The sequence below is a fragment of the Tachyglossus aculeatus genome, chromosome 21 (genome assembly GCF_015852505.1).
Source record: "Tachyglossus aculeatus isolate mTacAcu1 chromosome 21, mTacAcu1.pri, whole genome shotgun sequence".
Lineage (NCBI taxonomy): Eukaryota > Metazoa > Chordata > Mammalia > Monotremata > Tachyglossidae > Tachyglossus > Tachyglossus aculeatus.
Genome location: NC_052086.1, coordinates 83306493 through 83322293, shown reverse-complemented (window position 1 = coordinate 83322293; position 15801 = coordinate 83306493). Strand labels below are relative to the sequence as shown.

The following is a 15801-nucleotide window of genomic DNA, read 5'->3' as shown; positions in this document are numbered from 1 at the left end:
TCTCATCCTATCCCGTCTGGATTACTGCATCAGCCTTCTCTCTGATCTCCCATCATCCTGTCTCTCCCCACTTCAATCCATACTTCATGCTGCTGCCCGGATTGTCTTTGTCCAGAAACGCTCTGGGCATGTTACTCCCCTCCTCAAAAATCTCCAGTGGCTACCAATCAATCTGCACATCAGGCAGAAACTTCTCACCCTGGGCTTCAAGGCTCTCCATCACCTCGCCCCCTCCTACCTCACCTCCCTTCTCTCCTTCTACAGCCCACCCCGCACCCTCCCCTCCTCTGCCGCTAATCTCCTCATCGTGCCTCGTTCTCGCCTGTCCCGCCATCGACCTCCGGCCCACGTCATCCCCCGGGCCTATAATGCCCTCCCTCTGCCCATCCGCCAAGCTAGCTCTCTTCCTCCCTTCAAGGCCCTACTGAGAGCTCACCTCCTCCAGGAGGCCTTCCCAGACTGAATCCCTTCCTTCATCTCCCCCTCTTCCCCCTCTCCATCCCCCCATCTTACCTCCGTCCCTTCCCCACAGCACCTGTATATATGTATATGTGTTTGTACATATTTATTACTCTATTTATTTATTTATTTTACTTGTACATATCTATTCTATTTATTTTATTTTGTTAGTATGTTTGGTTTTGTTCTCTGTCTCCCCCTTTCAGACTGTGAGCCCACTGTTGGGTAGGGACTGTCTCTATATGTTGCCAACATGTACTTCCCAAGCGCTTAGTACAGTGCTCTGCACACAGTAAGTGTGCAATAAATACGATTGATTGATTGATGGTAGGAAGTCAGGGAGGTAGGATAGGAGGGGACAAAGTGGTTGAGTGGTCATAAGCCAATGGTAAGGAGGTTCTATCTGATGTAGAGGTGAATGGGCAACCACTATAGGGTCTTGAGGAGTGGTGAAACATGGACAGAATGGTTTTATAGAAAAGGTGATCCAGGCAATGGATTGAAGTATGGACTAGATTGGAGAGCAGCAGGAGGAAGGGAGGTCAGCACGGAGGCTGATGCAGTAATCAAGGAGTCATAGGATAAGAACTTGGATCAAGATATTAGCAGTTTGGATGGAGAGGAAAGGGCAGAATTTAACGATTTGAGAAGGTAGAATCTACAGGATTTGGTAACAGATTTAGTATGCAGGTTGAATAAGAGAGATGAGTTGAGGAGGAGGCCAAAGTTACAGCCTTATGAGACAGAGAAGCAACATGGCCTAGTGGATAAAGCACAGGGCTGCGAATCAGAAGGATCTGGGTTCTATTCCTGGATATGCTACCTGGCTGCTGTTTGACCTTGGCCAAGTCTCTTAACTTCTCTGAGCCTCAGTCTCCTGAACTGTCAAATGGGGATGAAATGCTTGTTGCCCCTCCTATTTAGACTGTATGTATGTGTTAGGGAATGTGTCTACCAACTCTGCTACACTGTGCTCTCCCCGGTCCTTAGTGAGGATAGTGCTTGGCACATAGTAAGTAAAAAACACCCCCAAAAAGGAGGGTTTGCTTATAGTGCCTATCGCCTGGGCATCATACAAAGATGGCCAACTAGAAATTTCACCCTGCCATGTAGTGTAGGGGTTTGCAGATAGCAATGAAACAGTCTTAAGCCATTCCCACTACAATGAAGATCTCAACCCCGCCAAAGAAATGCACAGCAAAGAGTTGAGCCACAGAGTTGGAAAAAGAAATTGCTTTGCTCCCAACAAGTAGGTTTCAGATCATCTGGGTAAGAATGGTGGAGGTATAGTAGAGATCCACGGCAGACAACAGACTGAGAAAGAAATACATACGCTGGTCGATCAGATGGCTACGTCTGATGGTGTGTAAATGAGAAGATATCCCAAGAAGACTATAAGCTAACGTGTCAAGAACAGGACAAAGCACAGTGTTTGCACCTCCAGGTTTAGGGAAATTCTCATGAGAATAAATTTAGTGATGTCGTTGTCCTATGTTCAGTAAAATAGGTGAAGGGGAAGTAAAGCTTTAAATGATTTGAAATAATACCAAATATATAAAATTAATCAATTGTTTTCAATGTCTGGTTCATGTAAGTGATTCTTTACCATAGAGGACCGTGGTTCTAATCCCAGCTCTATCATGTACCCGCTGTGTGACCTTGGGCAAGTCACTTCACTGCTCTGGGCCTAAATTTCCTCTTCTAAAAAATGGGGATTCAATACCTATTCTTCCTTCTACTTAGACTATGAAGCCTACGGGAAATCTGATTACTTTGCATTTACCACAGTGCTTAACACAGTGCTTAGCAAATAGAGGTACAATTATCATCATCAATCATTAATAATAGATTGTTATGTTAGAATATTTTCATTCCAATTCAGAACTTCAATTCAACCTGACTGCTGCACCGCAAAGTAAATTGTAATCACTTCTGCAAATAGCAAAATCTAGAATGAATCAAAAATATTCCAATTGCTAAATGTTGCAGAAGGAATTCCTCCAGATACAAGAAGAGGTTCGTCATACTGATCCCTTTCAGAAATGTTCACTTGATGAATGGGCCTGCAGAGTGAGGGAGTAAGATGACCCACAATATCTGCAATCCACAGAAGGTTTGCTGGTGTATGTGTAGAAGTCAAGGGAGGAGGACCTGACTTCCTGCCGACTGCCATCTTGGCTGCCTCCTCCCAGTCTCCTCCCCAACAAGTTCAACCCCTGGCAGCTGAGCTCCTCATCTTCACTTTGGTCTCTGCCCGGTGATGCTGTAAAATAGATAGTTGGTTCCCAGTAGCTTAATCTCACCCAATGGCCTAGGTCAGCAGCTGTGGCCAGGAGTAACCCAGTGGAATCTGCAGACTTAAGCAGTTTTCCACTGGCCAAGGAATTTGGCAAAGAGAATCAGTGTGGCCTAGTGGATCGAGCATGGGCCTGGGAGTCAGAAGGACCTGGGTAATAAACCCGGTTCTTCCACGTGTATGTTGTGTTACCTTGGGCAAGTCATGTCACGTCTCTGTACCTCGGTGGTGTCATCTGTAAAATGGGAATTAAGACTTGTGAGCCCCAGGTGGAATGGGGACCTTGTTCAAACTGATTACCTCGTAACTACCCCGGTGCTTAGCACAGTGACTGGCATATGGTAACCGCTTAACAAATACCATAAAAAAGAAGAATGAAAGCAGAGAAAAGATTTGGAAGAGGAGGAAGAGAAAGAGGAAGAGGAATAGGTCCCCTATAAGTATTTCCAAGGCTAGAAAAGACAGTAAATTGAAAATTCCTTTTGAACTAAACAAGAATGACATTGAAAAAGAGATAGCATATTTCCAAAATTCACTTTACCTTTAGATGAAAAGATTTCAGTGATGTAGAGTACACGGTCTTTTTTTATTTTTCTCCTAGGGAAAAAGATTCTTTAGAAAGGTTGATTTCCATGCACCAGGCAGGGCAGTAAGGCTGGTGTGGGAAAGAGGAAAAGATTCTCCTACAGTGAGGTTTCTAAACTGTGCACTTGTCAGCTCTGAACAGGTATTTAGAGACAGCTGTGGTAGGGCAATACTTTAAGCATCCTCTTCCTCCTTCCTTGTCATCATACACATGAACAGCAATACCTGAACATTGGGTCTGAGCAGCTGTGCTGGAAAGTTCCACCCAGGACCCTGTCAGTCGTGGCTGCTCATAAAGAGAGTCCATGTGGCACACAAAAATTTTGCAACATCTGAACACACCCTGGTGTGTTTGGGGGGCGGGGTGAATGAATATAATAACTTTGTCCCATGGGCCAAAGTCTTGAAAGTCCTGTTCTGTTCATGTGCTGTACACAGCAGACAAGTGGAGGAGTCAGAATTAGAACTCAGGCCTGTGCTCTTTCGACAAGGCAACACTGCTTCTCTTCTTTCTTCTTCCTTCTAGCTCCCTTCATTTTTACACTACTTATATTGTTGCTGCTTTCTACTAATCAGTTTCTTCCTTCTTGCCTCATCTCAGACTCCCCTCAAGTCCTCTTGATCTAGTGCTCCCCTAAACTCTTTGCAGAGGTGAGGATTTGTCCTGAGAGAGCCAAACATCTCATTCAATTAACTAAAATCAGGTGCTCAGTGTGTATGTAAAATTCCTTCAGTGAATTTCCCCCACTAGTCAAACATTAATATTCTTTTCCTTGAAATGCAACTACTGAGGTCAGGAAAGGTGTCTGTTCATTGTTGTATTGAACCCTCCCAAATGCTGTGAACACAGTAAACACTCAATAAATACAATAGTCTGACTGACTGACAGATCCATATTACCCTAGAGACAGCCAAGGTGCTCATCCCTCCTTAAGGACAGCAATAAATTCTTAGAAACCAAAATGGCCTGAGCCTGCTGAGTCAATCTTTCTCATCCTCCTGAGCTCAGGAAGAACATAAAAGGTCTTAGGTGGCACCAATGTGTCTGCTGAACCAGTACAAAAAATCATCCAGAAAATACTTAAAGACATCTGAAGACGCAAGGGACCTCATAACTGTCCAGCTATGAACTCTAGCGAATGAGTCTTATGAACTTGGTATCCATTTCATCATCTGATGAAGAAAGCTTACTTCATTTTCTTTTCATTTACTTCCTTTTTAATTCAGGTAACCAAATTTCAGCTACTTTACATACTAAGAAATGCAGAAAAGCCAAGTGAAATAATAATGGGATTTGTTAAGCATTTACTATGTGCAAAGCACTGTTCTAAGCATTGGGGGGATACAAGGTGATCAAGTTGTCCCACGTGGGGCTCACAGTCTTAATCCCCATTTTACAGATGAGAGAACTGAGGTACAGAGAAGTTAAGTGACTTGCCCAAAGTCACACAGCTGACAAGTGGTGGAGCCGGAATTAGAAACCATAACTTCTGACTCCCATACGGTGGGGAATATGTCCCTTTCTCCCCCTGCCCACTACGTCCCTTCATATAATCCATTATGGAAGGGGGATTTCCCTTCCCTGCTTCCTTGGATTTATTTCGGGCACAATTTCCCCCTCTTTGAGGTGGGGAAATAGCTGTAGACTGTAAGATCCTTGTGCATACCAATTACATTATACTGTACTTTCCCAAGTGCTTATTACAGTGCTCTGCTCACAGTAAGCACTTGATTAATATCACTGATTGATTAATTTATGGGCTAGTACTGGGTTTGGTGTGTATTTATAACACTTATTTTGTCACCAATTTAGTTTCATTTATTTTTACGAGTTATCCCTATGAATTGTTAATCTATTACCCCCTGATTTTAAACAATAAGAAACTTTCTACTCTCACTAATCTTGTATTCATCTCAGAAAAGCAGGAAAGACCAAATTCATGCTTCTTATTTATTTTATGACCATATTTACCCCAACTTGGAAATTTAATTTGAAAAAGTTACCAGTCAAATGAGAAAACCGCAAGATCAAGGAAGAAGGCTGATGCAGAATGATCTGAGGAAAGGCTAAGGAAGGGATATAGCTGAGTGGTCCTGAGGGCTCTTTTTTTGTGGAGAACTGCCTCGTGAGTTCTGATTCATGAGTAGCAGTATGGACTAATGGATACAGCACAGGACCAGGGTTCTGATCCCGGCTCCACCAAAGTCTGCTGTGTGACCTTAGCAAGTCACTAAACTTCTCTGTGCCTCAGTTACATCATCTGTAAAATGGAGATTTAGTCTGTGAGCCCCCCATGAGACAGGGACTGTGTCAAACCCGATTAGCTTGTGTCTACCCCAGTGCTTAGTACAGTGCATAGCACACAGTAAATGCTTAACAAGTACCTTAGGAAAATAAGTACTTCTACTGATGGGGTAAATTTAATGGTGTTAGTGATAAATGTACAGTAGCTTCTCAGGAGACAATTAAGGACAAGGGAGAAGGCACAAAAGAGCAAACAGTCTAGGAGAAGGTAAAGAGGAAGGAGGAACTGTGGTATTTGTTAAATGCTTTATTATGTGCCAGACAAATGGCAAATGTGATTGGAATTAGTCCCTCCCCCACATAGGGCTCACAGTCTCACTATAACAATTACAGTATTCATTAAGCACTCACTATGTGCCAAGCACTTTTCAAAAAGCTGAGATAGATACAAGATAATTAGGTTGTCCCATGTGGGGCTCAGTCTTAATCCCCATTTTACAGATGAGGTAACTGAGACCCAAAGAAGTTAAGTGGTTTACCCAAGGTCACCCAGAAGACAAGTAGTGCATCCGGTATTAGAACCCAAGTCCTCTGACTACTAAGCCCGGGCTCTTTCCATTACACCACAGTGCTTCTCTACTTTAATCAATGATTCAATCGATTGATGATATTTATTGCCTATTTTGTGTAGACCGTCATACTAAGGTCTTGGAAGATAGCTGTACATTTGGTAGACATGATCCATGCCCTCAAGGAGCTTAGAGTTTAAGAGGTGCTTTGAACCCTGCCTCCTACAAACAGGTAATAATGCTTTTTTCTCCTCTACTCCCTCTTCTGACTCCAGTCAGTCAATCACTCAAGGTCCAACCTCTTGGTCGAAGATTATTGAGGAATCTTTCAATCCATCAATCAATCAGTTGTACTTATTGAGGGCTTACTGTGTGCAGGGCACTTTACTAAGCACTTGGGAGAGTGCAACCCAACAATGTAACAGATAACCACAGTGAGCTTATAGTCTAGAGGGGAATCTTTCCACCACTCCCAGCCATGGCCAGATCTGGTTCAGGCAACTAACATTTGCTAACATACCATTCCTGGGTCTTGGGTCTCTCGATGGTAGTCTAAAATTCATATTCTTTATAAAATTCTCTAAAGCCTTATGACTAGAAATCAAATTGCTTAGTTCTTTCAAACGACTGAACAAACATTTATATCATTTACTTGGTGATTATCAGTAACTCCAACTTCCCTTTGGTGGCTGTGTTTATGGTAACTCTGAGGTTCCTTGAGATTCAAATTCTCCTTCTAATCCCCCAATTGCCCATGTACAAAGAAATCAGCATTCCCTTTGGGAAAGAATGGTACTTGTTGTTCTTTTTAACCTTTCCCTTTGACAATTGCAATTTTTATGGTATTTCAATTTATGTTCAGTTTGGTTTCTTCATGACTTTCCCTGCTTTTCATATACTTAGGGAATTTCTATATTTGACTAAAGCTTCATTTTCCTGAGTGAAAATCATGTGGATAATAATAATAGTAATAATAATAATGGTATTTGTTAAGCGCTTACTATGTGCAAAGCACTGTTCTAAGCGCTTATGCATTTTCTGGGGTACTAATTAACAAAACTGGAATATCCCCTCTGTTATCACTTTTTAATGGCATTTGTTAAATGTTTACTCTATGTCAAGCCTTGTAGTTCCAGTCCCACATGGGGCTCACAGTTTAAATTGGAGGGAGGAGGATTCAATACCCATGTCACAGATGAAGTAACTGAGGAGCATAAAAGAACAGCATAGGCTTATGGAAAGACCATGGGCCTGGAAGTCAGATGACCTGGGTTCTAATCTTAGCTCCACCACATGCCTGCTATGTGACTTTGAACAAGTCACTTAACTTCTCTATGCCTCAGTTACCTCATCTGTAAAATCAATCATTCAGCTGGTATTTATGGAGAGCTTACTGACTTACTGTGTGCAGAAACATAGCAAGTGCTTGGAAGAGTTATATAACAGAGGTAGTAGACACATTTCCTGCTTACAAGAAGCTTATCTTCTAGAAAGCATTAAATACTTGCTCCTACTTAGACTGTGAGCCCCTTATTGGATAGGGACTGTGTCCAATCTGATTAACTTGTATCTACCCTAGTGCTTAGAACAGTGCTTGACACATACTAAGCGCTTCACAAATATCCCAGTCACCATTGCATTTCTTGTCCAAGGTCATACAGCAGACAAGTGGCAGAGTCAGGATTAGAATCCAGGTCCTCTGACTCCCAGACCTGGGCTCTTTCCATTAGGCCTCATTCCCCCTTCCTCACCATATAATCCCAGAAGTACTCTCAACTGCCCATATAATTTATGTACCTATCTTGCTTACTCCATCGCTTGCCTGAAATGATACCATTGTGCACCAGCATTTTGAGGACGGAGATGAGTGGCTCAAATTTCCACTCACCCTCCATTCCTTGAACTACCTTTCTACCTTATGGTTTAGAACGAGCACCCTGTCAACCGAAAGCTCTTAGTCCTTACCATTAGCTTTAAAGCAATCAATCACCTTTTCCCCTCCTATCTGACCTAGACAATTTCCTGTTACAACTCTGCGTGCTCACTCGTCTCCTTTAGCCCCTTTGCTACTTATTGTACCTCGCTCTCATCTATCTCTCCGCTAACATTTCACCCACAACCTGCCTCTGGCCCAGAATTCCCTCCCCCTTCATATTTGATAGATCATTTCTCTACTCGCCCTCATAGACTTATTAAAATCACATTTCCTCCCAGAGGCCTTCCCAGACTAATCCCTTATTTCCTCCCTTCTGTGAGGCCTCTGCACCTGGATTTGTCACCTTTATTCACCCACCCATCCCCATGCCACTAATGCAAATATCTGTAAGATATTTATTTATAATATTGACTTTCTCACCCTCTAGAATGTAAGCTCCTTGTGGGAAGGGAACATGTCTACCAATTCTGTTGTACTGTATTTTCCCAAGCACTTAGTACATTTCCCTGCACACAGTAAGTGCTCAATAAATACTATTGATTGATTGAATGAATGAATGCTCATTTTGAGACATGCAATGAGATTGTTTTGTTTAATTCATGATTTGTGAGGCACTGGGAAAATAATTACTCAATTAGGAGACAGATAGAAGAAATTGATAACAGTCATATTTAACACAGTGAAGTGCATTTTGGATTCTAAACTCTTCCTTAAGGAACACGTTTCTCAATCTTTCTCTACAGAATATCATCAGTATACCTTTGATTAACTGGTAGATGGTCTGGTGTCATCAGTATTATTCACTGAGCACCTACTCTCTTTTCTAGGTACTTGGTAACATACAGAGTAGATAACATAGCTCTTGCTATGAAGAAATTTCAATCCATGAACCATTCTTCCTGTGAAAGACATCGTTCTTCATCCAATCCCCACTTAATCAATCATTGGTATTTATTGAGAAAATACTGTGTGCAAAAAAAGAGCCTGCACATAAGAATTGAAAGAAAACTGAATTCAAAACACAGAAGCTCTTATGCTTCTCTCTAAGGGAACGAAGACAATCATCAATATTATTCCTTTTAGAAGTGGTAATAGCATTTATTGGGAGTTCATTGGGTGCTGGACAGTTTTCTAAGTCCTTGGAAAGTACAAAATAAAGAAGTGACTTGTTTCCAGCCCACAAGAGGCTAATACTATAAAGCAATAGATTATATTTGCAACTTCGAACATCCAGGTCTGAATCTGCTCATGAGACCAAGGGGATGGGAAACCTGGGATTCCCAAAGATAACATATCCAGCTCTTCAAGCAGTTTCATCAAAATCATGTATACATCACTTTTCATATCAAGCAGTTCTACTTCATAACAAATAACCATCCAAGAGTATAAAAGGCAAGTTCCTGGAATGCAGTCAGTGTTTCAGTATTGAAGATATATTTATTGAATTTCAACTATTCTGAGCAGACTATGAAAGAAGAATGATTATCAGGAAAATACCTAAGTGGCTGGTTTTTGGGTGCTAAAATAGGGCAACTGCAAAATGAGGAGACAAAACAACTCCTCAAAGGAGTCACTGTGATACTGGACTATAGGGAAATGCCAGTGGTAGCCGATCCAGGCCAGTGTGCATATCCATAAAAATTCCATCTTTGTACCCAAAGGACAACTAAATACAATTTCACCACATGACATCAACAGTACATCCCTCTAGATACAACAGGAGGTAGATAAAATTAGGTGCTATTAATTGAGAGAAAAATACTCTAGGTTCCCTCAACCTTTCACTTTTTAAGTGAACTTCTGAGTAGAACTATATTTCCAAGAACTAGTAGCATATCCCCTTATTGATAACTGGTTAATGAAACAAGTTTCATTAGGGAAACTCAAATTTAATAACACATGGGATATGTCATATGCAAAGTCAGGAAATAGTGATTTTTTTCTCTTCCTTCAAGAATGGAGGCATAGCTTCTCGCAAGAGAGAGAAAGAGAGAGGGATAGGGAGAGAAGGAGAGACAGTGAGCGAACATAAAAGAGTTATAGAGGGAGGAAGAAACTGAGCATACGATATTAACTATCATGCATTTTGCAGGAGTAAGATATCATTCCCAAGACATAGATTTATCTCCGGATTAAAAGAAAAAAATATCAGTATTTATGACACATTCTAAGAGGAAAAGGGATTTACTCTGAGTGCCACTTTACATCATCCAAAAACCGAGAAAGCATCTTTGTCTCTATTCCTTTCCTAAAGTCACTCTTCACTTCTTTTTTCTCAAGCTATAGATCAGGGGATCCAGCACAGGGATGAAGACGGTATAAAACACGGAGACCAAACCATTCTGATTCAGGGAAGAGTTTGAATGGGGTTGAAAATACATGATGATCAGGGGCCCATAGAAAATGAAAACAGCAGTCAGGTGGGAAGCACAAGTGGAGAAGGCTTTCTGTCTCCCCTGTCTAGAATAGGTCCTTAGGATGGCAGCAAGAATGAAATAGAAGAGATCAGGATAGTTCAGAGTGTGCTCAAGATATTAAAGCTAGCACAGATAAAAATCACTAGGAAATTGAAGATCCTATCTGAACAATAGCGTTGTAACAGAAGTGGAATTTCACAGAGGAAACGATTGATCACATTGGATTGGCAGAATGACAATCTAAACGTAAGATAGGTATGAATAAGTGAATTTGCCGAGCTACCAAAGTAAGTAATTGACGCCAAAATGACACAGACTCCGGAAGATACAATTACTACATAGAGCCGAGGGTGACAGATGACCACACATTGATCATATGCCATCACAGCCAGAAGGAATATCTCAGTGGTTGCAAATGCCCCAAAGAAATAGGCGTGGGACGCACACCCAGTAAAAGAAATGGCTTTGGCTTAAGACTAGAATAATAATGATGACATTTGTTAAGTGCTTACTATGTGCAAAGCACTGTTCTAAGCCCTGGGGGGGGGATACAATGTGATCAAGTTGTCCCACGTGGGGCTCACAGTCTTAATCCCCATTTTCACAGATGAGGTTAACTGAGGCTCAGAGAAGTTAAGTGACTTGCCCAAGGTCACACAGAAGACTTGTGGTGGAGCCGGGATTCGAACCCATGACCTCTGACTCCAAAGCCCGTGCTCTTTCCAATGAGCCACGAGAAGGTCATTAGCATCCTGGGAGTGACGCATGATATTTAAAAGAAATCGACAAAAGATAAATTGCTGAGGAAAAAGTACATGGGGGTGTGGAGTTGGGCTCAATCTTGATCAGCATTGTCATCCTAAGGTTGCCTACCACGGTGGCAATATAGGCGATGAGATAAACCAGAAAGAGGGCCACCTGCAGATACACTCCATTGGTCAGTCTTGATAGGATAACCTCATTACACATGGTGAGATTTCCTTCTGCCATCAGTGCTGTCTTCAGTATCTATGGAGACAGAAGGAACAATGTAATATTTTTGGATACTTGCTGAGTGTGGGTGAGAACAGCAGAGTCTTGATGCAATAGATTCTTAATCCAGTTGCTCTCCAGGGATTCATGTTCTATGACACATTGAAGCTCAAAACAAAAATTTAGAATGAGTGGATTTCTCTCCCCTTTTTATGCTTATTCTGAAAGAAACATTCTTCTCCCGGTGTTCTCCTTGCCTAATTGCCAGCTGTGTACTCTTTACTAGAGCTTAGTACAGTGCTTTAAATGCAGTAAATACTATTACTACTCTCACTAAGTAGTACTTACTACTACTATTACTACTACCACTACTACTTCGACATCTAGTAGTACTACCCTCAAATGAGGCTTAATATATGGGGGGAAAGAAATATTTAAAAAGTGTTGTAATGTCTCCTAATTCTTCTTTTGTAATCTCCTATCCTCCTTACTATAGTGTTCTGCCCATAGGAAGTTCTCAGTTAATGCTTCTACTTCATGAAGTAATAGGTTTCACTTCTGAGATGCTGATGGCTTCGGTCAGGGAGCTGAGTTTGGACATCATTTCCTCATTGTCTTATGGGCCAAAACCCTCTGCCTATGTCCAGGCCAGACCAAATCTGCTCTTCAAAATCTATAGGAAAATTGATCCCAATCTTTAGGATTCGACGTTAGCGATAGCCCTAACCCTAACCCTAAATGTGATTCAAGGCTCTAGAAGTGAAGCAATCACCGTTTGAATAAGGACAGAATTATTTCCTGAGTACAACCATGGTGAGGTGGGAAGAGTTCCACACGATCCCCTACTGGTCTAGAAAGAGGTAATCAATCAATCAATCAATCAATCGTATTTATTGAGCGCTTACTATGTGCAGAGCACTGTACTAAGCGCTTGGGAAGTACAAATTGGCATCACATAGAGACAGTTCCTACCCAACAGTGGGCTCACAGTCTAAAAAGGGAAGGTAATGTGTCCCTCTAAGCCCATGATTAAGAAACTGCAGCCAATCAGGGACATTATGTTGGGGGTTTCTTTTTCCTGGTGCTGGGGATAAAATAAAAGGTAATATCTATTATTAGCAAAGCTGGATGTTAAAATGGTGGTGGTAGAATTAACGGACTGAAGGGAAACATGAAAAGGAACTGGAAACCTCCTCCCTTAGGAAACTATATTTTCCAGAAAGCAAAAGTTCTGCCATCCCAGAAATCCTGGGGTGGAGACCTTTAAATGTTAAGAGGAGAAGGCATTTGCTCTTTTTACTTCTGCCACGGACCCGGGACCTGGCTGCTTCCATTGGGTCATGGTCTTGGGGAAGACTATGGGCTGGGAATACACATCTTCAAAAGCCTGTTGATCAGAATTCCCTTGTTCGTTTGTCAAAGGAATTAATAAGATGAGAGGCACTTGAGTATTTGGACCATTGTATCTGGAATTTGGTTTTACTTTAGCTTTTCCCTCATTTTTCCCTTCTTCACTTTAAAATCAATAATAATAATAGTAGCCATAATAGTAACAATAATACAACTATAATAATAGTATTTGTTAAGCTCTGTTTAGGTGCCAAGCACTGAACTAATTGTTGGGGTAGAAACAAGGTATTTATGTCAGATACAACCCCTGACCAAACCAGTCTAAGTATGGGGGAGAACAGGTATTGAATCCCCATTTTACAGATGAGGAAACTGAATCACCTCCCCTGGGGAGCTTTCATTCTGACTATTTTGGAAGTTAAACACATTGCTTACAGGATTCTATCCCAATAAATACGGTAGGTCACCTACTTCTTTGACTTCTCCCTGGAGGTAGTGACCATATTTGACTCTGTGACCCATGGCATCCTTTCAATATTATTTTTAAAGGCTTGACAAGCCCTACCTTTTCACACTCACGGATAAACAGGACTTCTCGGTCAGCTGCCGATCCTTACACCAGTAAAAGAAAAGATGATAGTCCAAGAAAACCTTAAATCGAAACCTCTTTAATCTAATCGTGGCATCTCCTGACATTTTACACCCACCATAGCATATGATATATATGAATGTATATTTACATCAATGAGTCTGTATCTGCTTAAGCATATTCAGTCCCTTGTATTCACATTCAATTTCCTAGTTGGCCAGACTCATCACTCTCTGGGGATTTGTTCATCCATCTGAGTGGGGTAAAAAAAAAACCCTATAGCAAGATTTGTACACTGATTTCTCTAGAGAAGGGAAAAGCAATCTGGTAAACTATGCTCATGCAAAGCTTGTGACTTCTTTCCTGTTTTCCACTTTTCCAGCACACATGACTGAATAGAAATAGATCAGAGATGTAAATTCTGTATTTATGAAGTCAACTATCCTTTTTCCTTCCTTACTGTTTTTTCACATTGTTTTGATTAAACAGGAAATAACTGCAACTTGATGCCTATAATCCTCTTTCTTGCCACCCACTCCTCGCTTACAACATCCCTCTGTCCTGGAAGCCCCTCTACCAGCACAACTGTCCAACTACCACTTCACAATCTCCATAGTCCTCCTACAATCATATATAGTAATAATAATAATAATAATAGTATTTGTTAAGCACTTACTATGTGCCAAGTACTGTTCCAAGCACTGGGCACTGTTCTAGGAACTGAATAATAATTATATCCAAGAATGGAATAATAATAATGATAATTATGGTATTTGCTAAGCATTAACAGGGGGTCAGGCAATGTACTAAGTGCTGGGGTGGATACAAGTGAATCAGGTTGGACACACTCCCTGTCCCACTTAGGGCTCACAGTCTCAATCCCCACTTTACAGATGAGTTGCCTGAAGCACAGAGAAGTGAAGTAACTTGCCCAAAGTCGCATAGCTGACAAATGGAAGACAGGGATTAGAACCCACGACCTAAAATAGGAATTAAGATCATGAGCCTCATGTGGGACTTGGACTGTGTCCAACGTGATTAGCTTTTATCTACCCCTGTGCATAGTGCAGGGTCTGGCACATAGTAAGCACTTTACAAATACTGAAAAACAAAACCACAACAAAAACCAAAGTATATTTTTAGGGTCTAATTTTTCCCAGTCCAAAACCCCTCCAAATAATCTATGACAAATTTTGGGAGGTACTTCCACTCTTTTAAGCTAAACAGTCAATGCCATTAATGAGTAGGAAGCAAGGGATTCTTGGAGTCACTTGTTCAGAGCACTCTACTAAGAGCTTAGGTCTGATCACTTCCTAATAACAGAAAGAGTGTTCTGACCTCTGTCACCCAAGAGGAGGAAAGGAGAATGTGTTCCCTCATCAATCTATCAATATTTTTAAGGAGCAGCAACTGTGAGCAGAGCTTGTACTTGATAAAGTAAAAGTAAAGTAACTAGACATGGTCTCTGACCTGAAAGAGCATAGAATCTAGGGAAAGAGACAGACACTTTGATCATTTGCAAGTAGGAAGAAACAGGAAGGTGGATATGTACATGAAATCTTAAGAGTTGGGCATGTATGCAAGTACTCCAGTTTGTTTGGAGAACACAATAATAATAATGATGGCATTTATTAAGTGCTTACTATGTGCAAAGCACTGTTCTGAGCGCTGGGGAGGTTACAAGGTTATCAGGTTGTCCCACAGGGGGCTCACAGTCTTCATCCCCATTTTACAAATGAGGTAACTGAGGCCCACAGAAGTGAAGTGACTTTCCCAAAGCCACACAGCTGACAACTGGCGGAGCCAGAATTTGAACCCATGACCTCTGACCCCAAGTCCCAGGCTCTTTCCACTGAGCCAAGCTTCTCCTCTAATAATAATGATGGTATTTGTTAAGTGCTTACTATGTGCAAAGCACTGTTCTAAGCACTGTGGGGATACAAACTGATCAGGTGGCCCAACGTGGATCTCACAGTCTTAATCCCCAGTTTACAAATGAGGTAACTGAGGCACAGAGAAGTCAAGTGGTTTGTACAAGGTCACACAGCTGACAAGTTGCAGAGCTGGGATTTGAACCCATGACCTTTGACTCCCAAACCCGTGTTCTTTCCACTGAACCATGCTGCTTCTCACGAACATGTCTTCTAACTCTTTTGTATTGCTCTCTCCCAAGTGCTTAGTACAGTGTTCTGCATATAGTAAATGTTCAGTTAAAACCATTAAGCAATTTACTGATAAATTTAGAGTATATAAATACAATGTTGTTACAGAGGCCTGAGATAGAAGTTTTGGGCATAAAACCGGTGGCGTGGGAGATAAATTAATCAGGGAAGGCTTCCTGAAAGGAGTTGGGAGAGAGGGGAGTTCAAAGAAGAAGGAAGGA

The 15801-nt window shown here is 41.5% G+C and overlaps 1 pseudogene; it reads right to left on the bottom strand.

The window, feature by feature from the left end:
- Nucleotides 1–11365, bottom strand: part of LOC119942169 — a 30893-nt pseudogene extending 19528 nt beyond the window's left edge.
- Nucleotides 11366–15801: the final 4436 nt, after the last annotated feature.